Source organism: Mustela erminea, chromosome 14, assembly GCF_009829155.1.
Source record: "Mustela erminea isolate mMusErm1 chromosome 14, mMusErm1.Pri, whole genome shotgun sequence".
Classification (NCBI taxonomy): Eukaryota; Metazoa; Chordata; class Mammalia; order Carnivora; family Mustelidae; genus Mustela; species Mustela erminea.
Genome location: NC_045627.1, coordinates 72,478,043 through 72,493,773, shown reverse-complemented (window position 1 = coordinate 72,493,773; position 15,731 = coordinate 72,478,043). Strand labels below are relative to the sequence as shown.

At 41.3% G+C, this 15,731-nt stretch overlaps 1 protein-coding gene across 4 annotated transcripts in view; it reads right to left on the bottom strand.

The window, feature by feature from the left end:
* The window catches only part of ADD3 (adducin 3), a 125,060-nt gene extending 109,794 nt beyond the window's left edge, over positions 1-15,266 (bottom strand). For 3 of the 4 annotated variants that reach the window (XM_032314078.1, XM_032314076.1, XM_032314082.1), the window contains exon 1: positions 12,846-13,184. The gene's annotated coding sequence lies outside the window, so the exon portion shown is untranslated. Of the gene's footprint in view, positions 1-12,845; positions 13,185-15,044 lie in introns of those variants that run through there. The other variant, XM_032314080.1, reaches the window with a different exon arrangement.
* Positions 15,267-15,731: the final 465 nt, after the last annotated feature.

The following is a 15,731-nucleotide window of genomic DNA, read 5'->3' as shown; positions in this document are numbered from 1 at the left end:
AGACTCACAGAAATGATCATCTTAGAGCTTTCTTTTGTGTTATCTAGACCATCCCCATGAAATTAGGTATTTATTTATTTATTTATTTTAAGATTTTATTTATTTATTTGACAGACAGAGATCACAAGTAGGCAGAGAGGCAGGCAGAGAGAGAAGAGGAAGCAAGCTCCCTGCCAAGCAGAGAGCCCGATGCGGGGCTCGATCCCAGAACCCTGAGATCACGACCTGAGTCAAAGGCAGAGGCTTTAACCCACTGAGCCACCCAGGTGCCCCTGAAATTAGGTATTAAAAAAAAAATATTAAACTCACTTATGACTTGCCTAGGATAGAATCACAAACTGCTTCCAGATTTCTACCTGAATGATCTAAGTATCTTAACTCTGCCTCTCAAAGTGAATCAAGCTAAACCAGGTTTAGAGTGGTTAAGTCCTGCTTCATCAACTTTCAACTGAGAAAGCAGTTCCATTTTAGAAATAAGGTCCACATAAATTGTGTTAGTTATTGTTGTGCACGTGTGCCCACATATGCTTCTTTTTCTTGGTATCTTTTTTAAAAGTTAAGATATAATTCACATACCATAAAACTCATTATTTTAATGGTACAATTCTGTAGCTTTTAGTATATTCACAATGTTGTGTAACCATCAACCTTATCTAGTTTTAGAACTTTTTCATCATCCCACAGGGAAACCCAGTACCCATTAAGCAGTCACTCCCTATTTCCCCTACCCCTCAGGCCCTGGCAACTACTCATCTGCTTTCTGGGTATGGCTATTCTGTGCATTTCATATAAATGGAACTGAATAATATGTGACCTTTCATGTTTGGCTTCTTTCATTTAACATGTTTTCCAGATTCATCCATGTTGCAGAATGTGTCAGTATTTCATTCCTTTCTATGACTGGAAAAATTCCATTGCATGGATATACCATATTTATCCATTAGTCACCTGACAGACCTTCAGGATGTTTCCACTTTCAGGTTAATACTGCTGCTATGAACATTAGCATACAAGTGTTTTGTGTGAACAATATGTCTTCACTTCTCCCAAGTATATACCTAGGAAAAGTACTGGGTCATAACAATAACTATACATTACTATTTTTAACCATTAAACCAAATTAACTTCTTGAAGAACAAACTATTCACACACATTTCAAAGGGCAGTAACAATAGTTTTGCATTCTGATTAAAAGCAAATTATGCTATGCCTAGAGAAAGAATTCCTTTGAGACCAATGTCTTTAGACATTAAAGTAAATTCAAGGTCTTAACAAAGAATCCCTTTAAAACATTAAGACATGAAGCCTTTACTACAGTCAAGTTTATTATGGTCATCAAAGGGTTTAAATATGCAAATTTTTAAAAGTGAAAGAGGAAAATAATGACAACTATCAAGTTTATCTAGTGGGCAGTAACTATTTCCACTCACAGCAACTTCCTACTCAGTATCTCCAAGTGGATGTCTAACAGACATTTCAAACTTAATAGGTCTCAAACTGAACTCCTATTCCCTTTGCTCCCCAAACTTGTTCTTCCTGCAAACTTTTGCCTAGACACCAAACCTTGGTCTTAGGTTTGACTCACATATACACACACCCCAGTTGCCAAATCCTGTTGTCGGTATCATCCAAATATATCCAGAACCCAATCACAGTCTGTATCATCCAAATATATCCAGAACCCAATCACATATGACCACCTCTATCATATACATCATCTCTCACCAAGATTACTGCACCACTATGGCCTAGTGTCAAACACAGCCAAAAGAATCCTCTGAAAACCTATGTCAAATCATGTCCCACCTCTTCAAAGTCATCCAATGGCTTCCCAACACTCATCCCTCATTCTGTTTCATTCATGCCAAATACTCTTGGGCCTCAGGGCTTCCCCCGCTCCACCGCCACCAGCCACGATCTTCCCCTTTCATCACACACATTCTTACCTTCTTCAAGTCTTTGCTCACATGTCTCCTCCTCAGTGAAGGCTTCACCTAGCCATTGTATTTAAACTTGCCATATACCCAAATACTCCATTTTTATTTCCAGCTCTGTATCTCTCCAGAACATTTACACCAGTACAACCCACACTTTACTTGTTTGTTTCTACTTCAAGAATATAAATGTCATTAGGACTGGACAGTTCTTCTGTTTTGCTTACTGAATTCCCATAACCTTAGAAAACAGGCTGGCATATCATGAATGTTCAGTAAATATTTGCTAAATGAATGAACAAATAAAAGGAAACAAAGTTGCTCAGAAAAGAAGAGCTAAACAGAAGTCAAATATTTTTAAGGAACTAATATATTAAATAGAGTAAAGATGGAATGGGAATGGAAAAACACCACTTTTTGAAAAATATACCATTATGTTACTACACTTTGCTTTAGGAAAAATGGCTATCCTTATTTATTTCATTGTTCTCAAAAAGGATCTATCCATTGTCCATTGCCAAGGGCCCTTAGCTTCTGAAGAACTAAAATAAACTCTGGGGATTCTGGAGTGATACGCTTTTCTCAACTTCCACATATATATAGAGCCAAAGACTTTCATGATCTTGGCCTTCTATTAGATCCATTCTCAGGAACTTCACACAGTACACTCATAGGTTTCTTGGCCACCTTCCAAGTAAAACCACTAATTGGGGAGTTTACCTTCCTTAGAAGTAAAATCACAGAAGCTTCAAATGCAATTGATCTTAAGATGATCTATCCCAACCCCTACATAATTTATATTAGAAACCTAAAGTGAGAAATAAAGCGACTTGCTCAAAATATCCTGAATAGTTACACTAAGTATTTTTCAAAAAGTAAGTGATAAGCATTACAAAATCTAAGAGAATTCAGATACTCAGAACAAATCCTTTAAAATCCAAAACAAGACATTATTAACAAAAATTTAGTACAAATGATTACATTTCATAGTATCAATAAGGCTATCTATCCATACATTGGATTTAAAAGATATAACAGAGCCATCAACAGAATTATACTCTGGTATTTGGCAAAGTAAATGATGGACAAATTCAGATTTTTTTTTAAAAAGGCACACCTCTTCTCAAAAGGAGGCTTTTCTTATTGAGTACTGGAAATGATGAGCATTTATAAAGTCTTCCAAGTACCAAACTTTCCTAAGCATTACTTCAAAGTAACAGCACTAGGATGTTTCTGTGAACCAGTCATTTTCATGTGGGGTTCATAAGGAGTATTATTAAAAACTATATGACGGGGGTGCCTGGGTGGCTTAGTCGGTTAAGCGACCAACTCTCGGTTTCAGTTCCAGTCTTGATCTCACGGTTGTGAGTTCAGAACCATGCTGGGCTCCACGCTAGGCATGGAGCCTACTAAAAAAAAAAAAAAAAAAAATCTACATGCTCTTCACCACCACCCTCTCCTTTCCATCCCTGCAATATTCTAATATACCTTTGAGGGAGGTGTGTCCTTGGCACTATTACTCATAAGAGTATACTGTAGCCTTCAAGTGCCTTACAGTGAAAAGAGACTGTGAACCATGATTATAAACCATCTCCCATAATGGTATAGAAAAAATATGTATTTTCATGAACAGTAATGTCTTTCACAGCCCGCACCTAGTGAAATCCTATCCTGCTTTTCAAGGCTCACCCTTGTCCTCTTTGCTTGAGATTTTTTTCTGACCACACCATCTCTGGGGGCCCTTTCTTGATGTGAAGACCTATATAGTCTTTGTTCTCTGTACCTGCTATTCAGCATTCATCACACACTGACAAGGAACATCGTTTGTGTTGTCATCTTAGTTGTTGGTGACTTTTTCTACCTTTGACTAGAATATAAGGTCAGAATCCAAGGAGTTATGTAATTGATATTCCTACAGGGGTTTTCTGGAAGGCAAAACGTAATTCTCTCACATATGAAAGGGAAGAGTTAGAGGCCTTAAGGAGTGACTGGATTTAGAATACACAGCACAACCATCACTGAACTGCAATTTTAGAAGTTTTTGGTTTTACCAAACAATGATTCCCAACCTGCGAAAGTAATAAAGATATCCTTTAAGGTCAAAATAGGTTTTAAAAGCCAAAAGCACTCTCTAATAGTAGGTATTAAATAACTCTTAATTGAGAGGATACATGCATCCAAAACTATTAGTACATATATGAGAGTTATGATACTCGTTTGGTTCTCAGAGCACACTTGCTGTGCACAACAAATTGAAGTTCCCCCAAGATCTCAGACTGGCACATGGCTGAATTTTATTGTGCTGTGGATATGGGATATTATTGTCACATTAAAAAGTACTACTACTTAAAAATATTTAGGAGCAAGCAAAATACAGAAAGGCCACGAACACATCCCTCTACTTGCCCCCAACTGCAACTCCACCAGAACTCCAGCCTAAAACCCTTCTGTAACTCAAACCCTCCTCCCATAAAGTAGCACATTTTAAGCAACATGAAACAATTCACTGTTTCAATTAAACTTTTCTTATGGTTTTTAAATTAATAAATAACATAGCAAAAGGAACAAAGAAATTACTATTTTAGATAAAACCAAATAGCAAGTATTTGAAGGTCTATCTCCTATATACTTCCTGATCCTGCTGAAATTCAATCCTATGAACCCATTTCATCACCTTTTTAAAAAACAAAGAGGGGGCACCTAGTGGCTCAATGGGTTAAGCATCTGCCTTCAGCTCAGGTCATGATACCAGATTCCTGGGATATAGCCCCCCATCAGGCTCTCTGCTCAGCGGGGAGTCTGCTTCTCCCTCTCCCTTCTGCTGGTGCTCACTTGCTTTCTCTCTCAAATAAATAAATAAAATCTTTTAAAAAAAAACAAGCAAACAAAACAAAAAACTACCAGTACTTCCCAGCAGAGGCATAAATACTATTATAATCATGGTTCAAGCCTTTTGTGCAGTCACCAACAAGAAAGAGCTTAAATAAATGAGCAGTACAGCATCCCATTTAAAGGAGTTAGCCCTAGGCTCAAACCTTGGCTCTGCCACTTATCAACTGTACGATCTTGGGCAAGTTACTTAAATAAATTCCAGATAATTTATGTAAAGTGCTTAATGGGATCCTTGGGAGGTTTTAAGGGCTGAGAAAAATGGTTACTGATTAATTATATCTGATATGTAACAACAAAGATATTATCATAATTTCAAAGCTTCCTTTCAATTCATATTGTCAGAGTTCCTTCTTGTCTGGCTTCGACAGGCCTACTCCAGGTATCATAAACCTCCACTGACCTACATCTGGTTCTGTGACCTCCTGTTCTACCCATGACTACTACCACCGGCAGTCTCCGGAAGTTAGGAAAAACTTGGCAAAACAAAACATAAGATCACTGGAGTAAAGCAAAACAACAATAAAACCCACTCTGAAACACTGAAATCACTCAAGGAGGAATCACTGCCTTAGAAAGGGAGACAAAGTAAAAAAGAAAAAAAATAAAGTATTCAAATACTCTTAAAACCCTTACCTCTAGTTAAACAAATGCTTTTTTTTATTTTAGGACCAAATTTTAAACAACATCATCATTGTCTGCAGAAGCCATGAATACCGGAACCACTTATGAAACATGCCTTACTAAAATAACTGTCTTTAGCACTTTTGAGTTAATAATGATTTCACCATGACTACACTATTATTTAATATAAAGTCTCAACAACTTCTTGAAGTTTCTCCTTTCCCATGTAATCCAACAAGTGGTGATTTAGTTATCCACCATGTGTTTAGGCCTCCTGATAATAAAGTAATTAAAATTAAGCAAGCCACAAGTCTATTTGGTACTAAAATCCTGTCAAATTCGTCAGTGGAGTCTGGTTTACTCCAGGAGCCAGCTGAGAGTTCTGTGAGAAAAACGTGGGGCTGCTCTACTTGATGCTGGCCACTCAGTAGATGGCACTCTTCCCTTTGAGCCCAAATCCCAAATTAAACTACCTCCAAGAAGCATGTTCTGTGACAGTCAGGTAGGACACAAAACAGGGTTTCTCTCTTCAAAGCACTCTGATAGTCACAATCCCTCCAGAAATGCATTCATCAAAAGCTGATGGTCCAACCAGACACTCTTCAAGAGCCCAGCAAAATTCAGATTATAAAAACATCAAACACAAAATCACCCAACTTGAGTGATTACCAAGTAATCAGCTTTTCAGTGCCTTCACTAGGTCAAGCAGATAGATACACTGTTCTTATTCAAGTATAAAGTGTTCCGTTCCTATTACATTCTGCTTTAGAGGTGACAGTCTTTCAGTGACCAAATCATTGTCTATCTAGTATTTCATCAGAGTATTTAGTGATAATAGTTTAGAGAACTATGATTTTTTTTTATCAACATTCACTAAGACAGAAGATTACTTTCATATTACTTTCAACATTTTTTGGTTAAAAATAATTTTTGACACCCACTTAAAAAGAAACATCCTAACACAAAATTACTGTAGATTCAGTTTTGCAAAAAAGTGCTTAAACAATATGATTTCTGATTAATAATATGTATTTTAATTTTAATGCATAATGGCTCCCAACTATTACATTGTAAGTAAGGTTTCTCACACTTCCGTTTCAGAGATCTTTTCTTGAAATTTAGAAAAAAGACAGTTGTAAAGAGGAATGGAAGGCAATTCCTTTTAGTCAACTTTCTAGCTAAAAGCCAAACTTTTCAGCATCAGATGGGAATCACCTTGAACATTTCACCTTTCTCTAGAAGAGCTAAAACTCAGTCCTGGCAATAAAAGGCATAGGAGGAAGGTAAGGTGGAAAGAAAACGGTTTTAAAGATTAAAAAAGAAAAAAGGGGGGGAGCGGGGACAAGGAATAAGACCAATATATCAACTTCATTACCTATCTCTTTCCCCTTTCCACTCTCTGCGCCACTTGTCCTATGCACTTAAAGCCCATTCACCACTCCACTTGAGCTGTGACCATCATCATTCCCCAACCCCTTCTCCCCAGACATTAAGAAAGTAATGAAAAGACTCTGTAAGGGGAGCCTAATAAGACAGATGAGATCAGAAATGGCAATGCCGCTAACAGCGGCTAGCTCTAATTTCTGAAGGATTAAAAACAGCATTCTTAAAGAGACCCTTTAATTTGGGACGTAATCCCAAAATACATGTCTTCAGACATACCAAGTAAACCTGTATCCTCTCCGTGAGGATACGGAATAAACCCAAATTTTTTTTTTTTTTTTGGTATGGCATTTAGTCATTCCAGATCAAAAGATGACAGGATGAGAATATTGTATGGAAAAAGGAAAAAGGAAATGCTGTCCTTGTACAGGATAACTGAGCCATTGTGGAAGAGCGTCACAGAAACATTGCTGATGGTGACAAATTAAAGGTATACACCAAGTCCCAAGATACTGAAAAACTCAGCACTTCTCCAACCTGATTGCCTTCTACATTGTTGGAATTCCAGCTCCCCTAGCAGGCAACCAACAATAGCCTGGGAGTGGAATTAAACAGTCTCCTGAACTCATACCTGCACTGTCCTTTCCTCTTCCAAAGAGGTAAGGGCATGGGGGAGTTAAAAAAATTATAAGAATAAATTTAAAGGAGTATGATGAGTAGCAAAAAGAATGCAGTGACAATTTCATGTATGTCACCTGCAGTTAGATTTCCATCTTGCTTAACCAAATGCGTGCCTTAATGTCCACTTGCCTTAATGCACCTTGGGAGCATTAAAATTAAAAGTTTTATTAATATATACAGTGTATTTCTTGAGACACTGGTTTTTAAGAACATTATGTCATTTGCCCTTAAGCTTCCAAAAAGTGTTTTAACCACCCCTGCCTGGCTAGTTGTGAGAAACTGTTATCCTATGGAAGTCATGTAGATCTACTGCAGAAAAAGTGAGTTTGATCATCCCAGGTTCAAACTATAGTCTTGTTTGATGAGGTAGCAATCTTAAATGCTAGTTAATGTACTGCCCATACGCCAATGTCCCCAAGCCTAGTTATGGACAATTTGAAACAAAAAGGCTTCAAAGTTCATCTTAAACCAGGGAGGTCTTACTATTTCCCATTAAGCTTTATCACCACCTTTTAAAAACAAGTAAATGTAAGGCATATATGGTGGCAATGCAGGTAAGTCTGTTATCAGGTGAAAGTTCAATTTAGATCTAAACTCATTATAAAGATGTAACTGCACATCAAAGCTTATACGATAACATTCAGCTTTGGCGGTTAAAAACCAGTCTATACTATCTTCCTAAGAAGGAAATTTATAAGAGCAATAAGCCTTTTAATATCAAAGATGGGTTTCATTCATTTTATACCTTTTGGTGATCATGTTACTACTTTTTGGGTTATACTAGATAACACTGAAAGCCACATTCACTCTTTTAAGGTTTCTAAGATACTCCTCATTAAATTACTCTGTCGTGTAGTAATATCCTAGAAACCTGGGAGATTATTAATGCAGCTTTTCAGATATCTAACAAAAATTAGTTTAAGAAACATGAGACTGATTCTCATTTGTACTATCACCTAAGTTTCTATGGTAAGTTAAACAGTACCATCTTAACATTCAAATATGTGTTCAACTGTGCAATTAACTTAATTTTGAACTGCATTTTGAAACCTGACCAGATATAAAAGATCGGTATTATTAAAATGCACATGAAATAAAGAGCCCACAAACCTTTTTTTCCTGTAACACTTAATTTTAATTAACACAATTTGCAGTTAAAATTGTTCATACTCAAATTATTTACTGAATGAATGCCAGGTGAATAATTTTTAACTTTACATGAAAGGTAGTAACCACCCTCAGGTAGGATGGTTATAAATGTGTGTCCATAACTACCTACTGCTAAAAGGAAAAAATTAAATTCATCTACTTACTACATATAAGGGATATGTAAGAGTTAACAGACATGTTTTCTTTCAAGACACAGTCAGTGAAAGACTTCTAACCTGTATGATATAAAGGATTCTAAATATATACAATCCATTACAGTAAAAATTTGAGTTTGTCTTGGCTCTTGGCCATGAGAGCTTAGGCACATGCAGAACCCGAAAGACTTCACAACAATCTCATCTATAAAATACACTGGAATGGACCCCAAGATCAAATGATAAACCACTGGGGCGCCTGGGTGGCTCGGTGGGTTGGGCCTCTGCCTTTGGCTCGCGTGGTGGTCACAGGGTCCTGGGATGGAGCCCCGCATCAGGCTCTCTGCTCAGCGGGGAACCTGCTTCCCTCTCTCTCTGCCTGCCTCTCTGCCTACTTGCGGTCTCTCTCTGTCAAATAAATAAAATCTTTAAAAAACGAGTTCAAATGATAAACCATTAATACAAAAGACAGGAAAGTATCAGGGCACTCATTTTGAACCTCAATGACCTAATACAGTCTACGACTCCTTAATTAATTTAAAATAAGGTGTCCATGTTTAAAAGAAGGAATAGTACTCTGATTAGACATTTAAAACTTTCTCCTATTCAAACTCTACATATTTAGCATTTCCAAAGAATTTGGAAACAGCACTGAATATTAATTCTAGCTAAAAAATTTAGTATTTATGTATGTGAGAAACAGGTTAGTAACCTGGGTCTTCAATACAGCTTGGGCTTTCTTAATTCAACATATGCTTGTTTTTAAACATTTTTTTCCTAACATTGCATTTCACTAAACTGTCAACAAAAGGACATTTCAGTTCTCTACAATAATTCTAAACATTACTTAAACCAGCTCCTAAATTAGGTTGTAATTTATTTGCTGGACCTATCAACTACATTGGTGAAGCAGCAACACACAATTCAGTGAGGATGTGACAAAGTACAAATCGTAGTTATATCTTAAAGCTAATTTTAGGAGGCAACTCAGGTAGAATTTAGAACAAATTTAAGTTAAAAATCCATCTTAGCTTGATATGATGCTGATAATCAAAAGATCAACCCTACTGATTCAGTGCAGAAGCAGAAACTCTCCAAGGGAAACTAGTGCCTGTTGGGCCTGGTGGGCCCCAACACATTGGCAAGCTTTAACAAAAACAAATAAATAAATAAAAATAAAAAGGGCTTTAATTATCGTAATTAAAAAAGATAACATACTCTATTCCATATATAGTATCTTAGCTAAACTTATCAAAAGAGAATCCTCTTCCAAAGTCAAAAGGTGATCCTATTTAATGCAGATTAATCACCCACCCATCATATTTAAACAACCTGTTGGTGGTATTAATACAAAAGGGTGTGGCTAAACAACACAAAGGCATACATACACCTGCAGTCTTGGAAATACATGGAGGACCTTTCACCAATTTGTAACTACTACTGCAAGTATAATAGCAGGGCCCAGTAGTTACACTCTACAGTCAGACTATGGGTTCAGAACCAGCCTGTGTCACTGGGTTGTCGTGAAAAATTAATTAAATCATATAAAACTCTGTCTGGCACAGAGGTAGAGGAAATATGGGTTCTTACAAATATTTGCTTCGTCTTCACTTGCTATGTAGTGTGATATAACCAACTTTTGAAACGACCCATTTTATATACTAATGATGATAAACACACAAAACGCTTTACTGAATATCAGACTATACTGTAAACACTTTATATAAAACAACTCAGTATTATGATACTATCATTCCCCAACACTCTACAAGCTGAATTTGTTCAGATTTGGGTTTCTATGCTTTTATAGAATTTCTTCCCTCAATAAAAATGCTTCTCATACCCTGATGACATGCGTAAGTGCTGCCCAGTACTGCTAACCAAATGCTTTGCCACAGAACAAATGAAACAGCTAACAATCTGTGTAGGCTGTGTAGGTGTAACAAAACAAGACATGATACACCTACTTCAGGAAGCCTCACAACTGCACAAGTTGAACCCCACCCTGAGTCCAGATTTTAGGGCTGTGTGAAGGAGATGACGTTATGTCATCTTAGTCTCAAAAGACATTCTGGTTTTACAAAGACCAAATGCACACTTTAAACATCACCGAGTGAAGCACATCCTTCCCAGTACAGCATTATTGAAAAAAGGAATTAGAAATAGAAGTGTACAATATTTTCATTTTTAGAATGTAAAACATTTTGAAATACAATCCTTCTATTATGCAAAATAAATTTCCCATGGTCACCTGTCATGTCAAATGTTAACAAACCTGTTAGCATACATGTAAAAAAGCTACAACATATTGAATGCCCCATGACCAATTATCTCTTAGTTTGCATTTAAATTGAGACATTCAAGATTGATAGGACGCTTGTTCTTTAAAAACTTCTACCAACATGCCAGCACCTGAGGTTAATTTAAAGAATGAACTCTTTGGATCGGGCACCTGGGTGGTTTAGTCGGTTAACGGTCTGCCTTTGGCTCAGGTCATGATCCCAGAGTCTGGGGATCTAGTACCGCATCACACTCCTGGCTCCAAGGAGAGTCGGCTTCTCCCTCTCCCAATGCCCCCTTCCCCAGCTCCTGCTCACTCTCCCACTTGCTTTCTCTCAAATAAATAAAATCAGAAGAAAAAAAGTGGGAAGAGAAAAAAGCGAACTCTTTAAAAAGATGAAAAATTAAATGTAGCCAAAGTGGCCATTTTTTTCCTGGCCCTCCCTCTGCAAAATTAATCAGGTCAATTTAAGCAAAGGAAAACACGTTACAGGTCAATTAAAATGCAATCAAGATTTGAATACAAAAAACTTTACACATATGCTCCAAAAGTAAGGCTACAAATGAGTTGGTACCATACCTTACTTACACCAATTTTTTAATAGTCAAGCAACTTAATTTAACGACGGGTTACCCTGCACTCTTACTCTTTGCCAATGCTCTCTTGAAAGTCTTCTGAAGCCCAAATTGGGATATACTAAGCACAATGTACAGGCACTTCATTCCAAGAAAAGCAATCATTTCATACTGCTAAATCAGAAATATTGTATAATTTAACATAAACATGCACACACGTTGACGTAGCTGGTTCCAACCCCTAGGATCTTATCAACTCCTTCACCACACTTGTATATAATCCCAACTCAAAGCCTCCTGGTTGAGCTGAATTCCACTTCTCTCCTTACCACTACAGTGGTCAGTGGCAAAAGCACAAGTGCCAAAGAAATTAGTGGTTTGACTACGCTCCCATTTTAACCGGGCACCTACTTGCAATTAAATCTCTGCAACAAAAAAGTTCACCTAAGGCCATTCTTGCCAATTTAATAAAGGCCTAGCTTATTCTACCTGTCTCTGTGGTCTTGCCTCAGCTGTAACAGCATACCTCCAAAGAGGCTGGACGTGCCCCAAACACCAGCAAAGGAGACCTGCTGCCAACTCTGCTTGTCACCCCAGGCAGGAAGCACAACCTTAACGTGTAGGTGTTCGTAGGGGTGTGTGCGCGCGCTGGGAGGACGGGGCACGCGGACTACAGGAGAGAGGTGGCTGAACGCTTTCAATTAGTAACACAAGTTTTTTAAAATGAGGAAAAACAAAACCAACCAACCTTCCTTCCCTTACCTCCACCTTCTCCGAGCGCGGCCACCTCGGGGGCACACCTTCAGAGCTTAAGGTCCCCAGGTCACCCACGCTTCAACGAGCTCTTGATTTTCAGAACTCCTTTACCCTCTCGAGAGAAACCAGAGGACGCCCAAGAGTCGGGCCCACCCGGCGGCGCCAAGGGGCCCTCCCCCTCGGGTCCACTCCCCTCGGACCAGCCCAAGGCTCCCATTCCGGCCCCCCGGGAAGAAGAAGTTCACCTGAGGACGCAGGGGACAGCCAATGGGAAGTCCCCTCGGCCCCGCAAGCCCCCGCACTCCCCGCCCCCGCGCGACCCCCAGGAAGGGTCCCACCGCCCAGCCAGCGCGGGCGCAGGCCATCCCCGCTGGGAGGAGGGGCTCGACGACGGCGCCTTCTCTCCCCTCAGGATTACCTCGCAGCTCGCCTCGCGCAGCTGGCTTTGTGCTCCCCTTCCTCCTTCTCCGCGGCCGCGGGAGCTGCAGCGGCCGCTCGATCCGCCGCCGCTGCCTCTTAAGCGCCGCAAAGCTCCACAGGGGAGGACACAAGGGGAGGGGGCGTGAGGAGGGAGGGACCTGGGCGCCGAGCCCTCGGTAGCAGGAAGCGGCGACACCTGGGTCGCGATGCCTCTAGCTCTCGCTCACTGTTTCTGAAGAAAATAATTTAAACCCCCTTCCTTCCCCTCCCGCCCCTCGACCCAGCGACCGTTACCAGCGGGCCGCTCGCGCTCTGGCGGGACTGGCCGAACGCCCCCGGAGCGTCCTTTGGCCCCGCCCCTAAGCCCCGCCCCAATCCCCGCCCATAGGCCCCCAAGCGCCTCTGGCTCCGCCCCTCGCACCCCCGAACGCCCCTGGTCCCGCCCTTTGGGCCCCCCGAGCGTCCTGACCCCGCCCCTCAGAATCACAGGACGTTCTCGGTGCCACCTCCTCAAGGCTCCGCCCCTTGCGGCCCCTCGCGCCCCTCGCGAGCCTTGCCTCCAGCGGCTTCGGCCCCCTCCCCGCCCTCTAACCACATCTGTGTAGCCGCGGCCGCAAGGACCTACCGGCCGGCCGGGCCTCGGGGAGGGCCTGGCGCTAGGCGGCTGCCTGGCACCTCTTCGGCGTCCTCCTCCGGCTATGCAGTTCCGATCCGTGGCGTCCCCTGAGCGTCAGAGGGGGAAATAACCCCGACGGAAACCCGACTAACAGGAGGAGGAGGAGGAGGAGGGACGCCTCAGAAATGTCGCCCACCCTAACCTGAGCGAGCCGTCTCCGCCCCTAGGCTGAGCCGCAGCTTTCGGTCAACCCCTGCCGCCTGCTCTGGCAGCTGGGTCTTCAGGGGGCGGCCACGGCTAAGGTTCAGTCTCCGCGCGCCCCCCATAGGAGGGGCCTGGGTTTTCTTCTCAGAGGACTGCCTCTCCGGCGCTTCCTCCCCCTACTCACCTCCCCAGAGGGGCCGGGCAAGGGCGCCCTCAGTCCGGCTCCACTTAGGCCGGTGGAGGGCCTTCACCCCTACTTTGGCCCCTGGCTTGGTGACCTTATGAGAGCTGGCTTCTTGGAGGGGAAGACTCGAGGGAGGCAGCGCCAGCTTTCAAAATGAATTTGGGGCTGGGTAAACTTTGCAACATGAGATGCGATAGCAGGGATGTGGATCCATCCACAGGTGACACTGGGCCCCCTCCCCCTCCGTCGCCCAGACACGTTCCTCATTCCAACCTGTTCTCCAAACAGACCTCCCAGTAATGCACACCTTTCTCTGCCACCCACGATTCGCACATCCCTTCCGCACACGTGTCCTCCACGGACACGCATCCACTCGCAAGCACACCCCTCCAAGCGCCATTCTGGTTATTCATGGTCCCTGGAGTCAACCCCACCCTACCAAACAGAACAAACTTCATTCCCCACCCTTATCTCCCTTCGTTTCCAAGGCCCTGGCGACGGTCCACTTCATTTCCTTCCTCCTCTGCAGACTCTTCCCCCTCAAATACTTCATGCCATCCCCCTTAGCCTCATCCCCTCTTTCTTCCCTAAAAATGTGCTAATTAAAATGTAGTTTCCTCTTCCCACATATGAAGTGTGGAAAATGAATCTTGTGTTGGCACAAACTGTGATTCATTTATCCTCATTTTCTCTCTCCACTGGACTAAGGCTATAGAAATTTTAGTCTACCACCATCTCCCATCTGCTCAAAATCTAACCATGCCTTATGATTTTTAAATACCCCTGAAGGATCAAGGGAAGGCTTCCTGACTTTGGTGAGAAAATATTTAGAAAATGCTCAGCCTGTCATTTTATTTGGTGTTTAAAAATATCTGCAGTATTTGAGAGAGATATTGGGAGTGGCTGGATTTTTTTTTTTTGCATTTATAAAGAAAAAAATGAAAAGCTTCTGCATGCATCAAGGTTAGCCTTTTATGAATAGCAAAAATAAATAAATAAAAGTATGTTAAGAGCACTTATCAGACAATAGTCTCCACTATATAGAGCATTTCCTACTCACAGATCTAAACAACCCCCTCCCCAAAGAAGACAAATTAACATAATCCATTTTAAGCATGTCTGATGAGCCATCGTTTCCATGATCATTCCCTTTCCCACAGTTTCTGGACAAAATGGATAAAAGATCGGCTTACCCGCGGGAGATGCAAGGCGTTCTTGTGTCAAGGGTAGTAGACGTGTGTGTCTTCTGTAGGTGTGGGTTCTGCAGTGCTGCACAGGAGCCCACTGCAGCCTCAGACCAGCGGCGGCGGCGGCGGCGGCGGCGGCAGCCACAGCCACAGCAGCCGCTGCAGCTTCTCCCAATGCTGAGTAGTAAAGTGACTTAGTAGAGACTCCCCAGTTACCATTAGGCGCTTGCTTATAAAAAAGGAGGCGGAATCTTTCTTAAAGGAATGGGCTTTGTTTCTCCTCTTAACTATTGCTTCATAAGCAGCACAAGCAGGGACTTTTTGGGACTGAGTAAAGCAGTACAGCTGTGGGAGGTCAAGGTTAAAATTGACCGGATGGATGATCGAGGGACTGATTTAGTGCGAATCAATGAAATGCTGGAAGCACACTTGTTTTAAAGAGCCCTGCTAACTTCAAACATTGGGGTCCATGGCAAAAATAAAGCGCTGTGGATGGAAACCAGTTAGTATTTTGCGCTAATATTTAATTTCCAATCTTTTCACTAAAATGATAGCCAAATAAAAGGAGGTTATTAGCATTTAATACAAAAATTCAAAAAGAATAATGAAACTCATTCATGTGACTGGGAGCAGTGAAGTCAAGCCTTCTAACACTAAGCAAACCTGGGATTTCAGCAGATGTTGGTATTAGAA